Below are 5,672 nucleotides of genomic sequence, written 5' to 3'. Positions count from 1 at the left end.
TTATTGCATTAATGTTTTGCCTTTTTTCACTCCTTTCCCTATTAATTAAATATATAGTCATATAAGGTTACAGTATCTTTGATAATATGACATATAGTGCTAGATCTGGGGAAATGGTTACTCAACACCCTTATATTGATTTAAAAAACAAGTGATTTCCATGAACAACACAATATGCTTCTGTCTTCGATTCCAGAAAAAAATACTTGATGAAAAAATAGTTGTTGCATATGTAAAGTCATGGCTGAAAGGGAAAGTTCTTACACACAGTTTAATGAACCCTTAGATTTAACTCCCATTGTTTTAAAAAATATAATAAGTGATCATTTGAGTAATGCTACATTCTAGAAGCTTACAAATCCTATGTAGCCTTTGGATGATCTGTTTCATATAAGATCAAAGGAGTTGACACTGTGCATCAGTTCCTCATCAGACAGATGATATCCTATATAGTAATACAGTAGTACCTTAGTATTCATCATTAATTGGTTCCAGGAGGTGTGATAAGTACCAAAAAGGACGAGTACCAAACAAATTTTTCCTATAAGGTATCATATAGTGACTTGACAAGGCAGGCGACAGAAGTTCTAGCTCTGATGGCGAACCTATAGCACGTGTGCCACAGGTGGCATGCAGAGCCATATCGGTGGGCAAATGAGCGTTGCGCGCTAGCCACCTGATTTTCACGCCTTCCAGGCCCACTGGAAGTCAGGAAATGGGCTGTTTCTGGCCTCCAGGGGGCCTCGGACAGGGTGGGAAAGGCCGTTTTCGACCTCCCCAGGCTCCAAGAAAGCCTCTGGAGCCTAGAGATGGCAAAAAATGGGCCTACCAGGCCCACTGTGCCATCGCGTGCCAAAAGCGGGGGGAGCACAGGGGGGTTGTGCGCACATGCATGAGGGGGTGGGGTGCATTGAATTATGGGTGTGGGCATGCACACACACGACCCCCCCCCCCGCTCTTGGCATGCAACGGCAAAAGGGTTAGCCATCATTGTTCTAGCTTATGCATTGATACCAAACAAATGATAAATACCAGCACAAAATCCCTACCTGACAACATGTGTTGCTCTGACTGGGTTGAGTAAATATAATGAGTCAATGCCTACTATAGATGGCTTTCAACCCTACCTCCCATTGGTATATGCACCAAATTGCAACTATTCATTTTACATAGGTCCTTGAACTTTAGGATAGTGGTTGGTGAGGACATCTTATTTCTTCTGCCAGACAGCAATATTTATATGCTATTAAAACTCTCATTGCGTTTATCTGTACCCTCGAGTTAGCTCAAATGATACATTAGACCACAACAATTTTTAAATCAAGGTACCTAAAATCAGTTGTAAAAATCCAGGAATTACTCCTATGAAATTGAAATTTCGTGATGTTCAGACTAGTTTTATTCACATTGCATTGTCTCCATTATCACAAGATCCGGATTTCTGACACTCCCTGCTAGCTTTTCACATGCAGAGTCAATGGGGAAGCCAGCAGGAAGTCTGAAATCAGTCTTGTTCCTACTGCCTTTTTGCCCATCTATGATCATTCCATTTATCTGTTTAGGTAAGTAAATATTGATTTATTATTGAAGCTCATTTGCTACCGTAATTATTTTTCTGTTTATGATGTAGACTCTTCTGAAATGATCATGGGATTGTCCAGCACTGGGGTTAAAAAATATAGGGTAAGTCTAAAACGTAATGTTTATTCTGATAACATCAGCCTGTTCTACCTTTCTCTCAAAAGATGACCCCGGGGGTCAGAGTTGTTTTAACAATCCCTTTATGTTATACATCTTTTATATAATGGTTTTAAGCATCCATGTATTTTGTATGTCATCTAATCTCAGGGAAAGTAGAATATTGCTCTTGTTATCTTCATGTAGTTGGCTTTGGCTCATTGTTTCCAAAATCCAATGGTCACTTATTAGCTATATCAGCTCTTGATATGCTTCAGTTGCAGACATGCATTATGTTCAGGAAAGAAGGCAAACAATTATTAGTGTAACCAATAATTCCTCATGCATAATAGAATAAATTAGTAGATTTTCAATCCTCAATTTTAGCCCAGTCCATATAGTCTATAATTTGCAGGCAGTGTCAAACACTGTGTGTTTGTGTGTACATGTGTGTGCATACATTCCTTTGAGTAAATCTTTATTTGGGTAATTGCCTGGATTAGTCTCTGTAGTTTTCTCGGCAGGATTTTCAGAAGTGGTTTGCTATTTTCTTCTTTGGATTAAGAATGACTGGTACAAAGTTGCCCAAATGGCTTCCAGTTTCTAGCCTGGTACCTTAACCACCACACCAAACTAGCTCTCTCTTGGTCAGTTTCTACAATTCTTTGAAGGTATCTTCTATCTATCCTGTTGAATATTTTTCTATTCTATTCAAAGCTAAGAAGATATCCAGTTCTTTGACTTTTGTCACTTTGTGTAAGACGTTTATAATTAATTTATTTTAAAATTGGTGGCGCAGCAGACTAAAGCACTGTTAAGTAACACCAGCTGCCTGCAATTACTGCAAGTTCAAATCTCACCAGGCTCAAGGTTGACTCAGCCTTCCATCCTTTCGAGGTAGGTAAAATGAAGACCCGGTTTGTGGGAGCAATAAGCTGACTTTGTATAAAAATGAACACCGCTTGGGGGGGGGCGAAAGCCCTATTAAGCAGGTATATACAAAAGTATGAAGGCTATTGCTTAACGCATTGTAAGCCGCCCTGAGTCTCCGGAAAAGGGCGGCATATAAATCGAACCAATAAATAAACAATAAATAAATAAATTTCATTTTTTAACTGTCGGCATTGCCTTTCCTTCCCAGTGCTTAGCAAGTACAATCCTCACGGATCAAACGTCCCAAATTGTTTTTCAGTTGATTCATCCATAATATCTAAAAGAAAAGCTTTTGGTTATATTAATATTTGTATCTTAAGTATTTGCTGCATTATCATTATGTTTATCCAGAATGTTTTCACATACTTACAAAACCACCACATATGACAAAATGTGCCTGGATTTTGATTACATTTCCAACACTTGTTAGAAGTCCCTCTATACATTTTTGCTAATCTATCTGGAGTCAAACACCAACAATACACCATTTTATAAAAAATTACTTTCAAAGTATAATTCAAAGTAAATTTTAATCCATTAGTCTACATTCTCCCATTTATCTAGCGTTATATTATACCCAAATTGTTTTGCCCATTTTGCCATGCAGTCTTTTACATATTGTCTTCCAAGTTCAGCTTGAATAATATTTTATATACTTTAGCAATCAAGTGGTCATCTCCAGAAGATAAATTGATATCTAATTCAGTTTTAACTCCTGTGAAAACAAAACATTTTGATCAAGTTTAAATCATTAAAAAATTCTATAATAATTAAACCAGTCACCAAAAAAACCCTTCACTTACTAATTATCCACAATGCTGTCGTCATCTTTGGTTTGTTTTAACTATTATTAATAATTAATAATATAAATAAATCAATATTTAAACTTTTTATCAGATTTTTCATTCGTCTCTTGTAATATGTCATGTAACATAGAGAACTTTTTCTCAAATATTTCCATAAGAAGCTTGGCACTGTGTTTGTCTGACTCACAGCTAGACACCTTTACTTTTCTCTTAGGAGGCATTTTACAAATGTACAGAATTCCTCTCTTACAGCCAGTTCTGGCAGCAGAGAAGCAAACAAGCATATACAGTTCTTTTTTCAAGGTCAGAGGGAAAATTCCAAGAGCAAAGCAACTGGCAAGGACAATAATGTTGATTTGCAAACTGAAGTGCAGAGTGGGGAAAAAATGAGAGTTGCATACAGAATGCAATAAAAATACAATGAAGATATAAAATATTTTCAAATTGATAATATGTACAGTCTTTTTGGTAAAAGTTCAATATGAATAGGTCATTAAATCATTCAGTAATTGAAGATGACTTGTTGCCATTTGCCTCTTCCGTATGGGGAGATAAGCTATTTTACCTCACACCTCCGGTACTATTAAATCAATTAATTAGTATCAATTAACAAGGGAAAGTTTCAAAATTCCAGCAGACAGCCAGCAATTAACATGCAGAAAGAGAAGAAAAAAGAAAGTTTTGCAAATAAGTGGGGTTGAAAGCAGAGGTGTTCTTCAAAAAAAAAAGACTGGGGGGATAGGATGTGAGCCCTTCCTTTGCTTGAGATTACCAAGGAGATTAAACCCTCAGAATCTCACCTCCAGGCCAGGCAGGACAATCCAAGGACTTTCATGTTGATTTCGCATCACTCATTTTCTAATCCAGGAGTGAATAATCCTAGAAAGACCAGCTCCCAGCAACCAAACTAATGTAGATGAAGCGGGATCTGATAGATGACCACTGGATAACTTTCTATTCACTCTATTCTAAAAAGCAGAAAATGCATCCGGTTGGAAAAAGTACAAACTCAGCCAAAATCCTTTTGATACCTTTAGGAGGCCTCTAAATTGTCAGAAGATAGGAACATTCTAATGACATACAGCTTAAAGGTTGGTTAGGTCAAGGGTATCCACATGAGCTAGAAGTCGTTTATCAACAGAAGATAATTTGAATCTATGCTCCAGTAATTTACAGAAGAATTATGATTGTTTGGCAAGGATAATGTAAAACTTTAGTAATTAGGAAATGTCAATTAAATATAACAAATGTATATGACCATATAAACTGCTGAGTTAACAGAATCCTTTGTCTTAGAAATGTATAAAACCAGTTGTATCAGAATTCTCTCCTTGTTCAAAGCTTCATGTACAAAACTGGCTCTGAACCTTGCGCAATAAAACTGTCTCTGGCTGACCTAGGAATGTTGCTTTGTCCTCATCATTCCACAACAAAACCAGTCATTTGTCTAGCTAGCAGAGCAAAAAATGCACTGCTGGTCCAGAAACCATTTTCTGAGTGAGGTCCCATTATAAAATGGATTGTGATTCATAGGTATTTGTGGATTTGGAAAAATGGTGTGGATCTGAAAAAATGTTTTGCAACTTTATGTACTGAATACAGGTAGTCCTTAAGTTACGACCATAATGGAGTCCAACATTTCTGTTATTAATTGAGACACTGAGTTTTGCCCCATTTTACCACTTTTCTTGCTACAGTTGTTAAGTGAATCACTGCAGTGGATAAATTAGTAACCTGTGTGTTAAGTGAATCTGGCTTCCCCATTGACTTTGCTTGTCAGAAGGTCGCAAAAGGGGATAACATGACCGCAGGACACTGCAACCGTCATAAATATGAGCCAGTTGCCAAGCATCTGAATTTTGATCACGTGATAGGGACGCTGCAAAGGTGTGAAAAATGGTCATGTCACATTTTTTTGTGCCGCTGTAACTTTGAATGGTCACTAAATGAACTGTAAGTTGAGGACTACCTGTATTATGATTTACCTGTCACACATGGGGACCACAATACACAAATGGCAGGATTTGCACATGTAACATCATTTTGAGATAATCTCATTTTGGTGAGATGCTGTAACATCTAAGGTTACTTCTTCCAACCCACAATTTGGGAATCCCTTGTGTAACCAACTACAGGCATATTAGCTAATTTCAAATAAGTACTCGCTATGCTAATTCCGACTATATTCATTGCCCTGAGTGACTAATAACTTGATGTGGTGCAACAAGCCAACAATAGTGAAACTCCGTACAAAAA

Source organism: Pantherophis guttatus, chromosome 2 (genome assembly GCF_059756535.1).
Source record: "Pantherophis guttatus breed Tessera chromosome 2, ASM5975653v1, whole genome shotgun sequence".
Classification (NCBI taxonomy): domain Eukaryota; kingdom Metazoa; phylum Chordata; class Lepidosauria; order Squamata; family Colubridae; genus Pantherophis; species Pantherophis guttatus.
Note: the sequence above shows the minus strand (reverse complement) of the source record.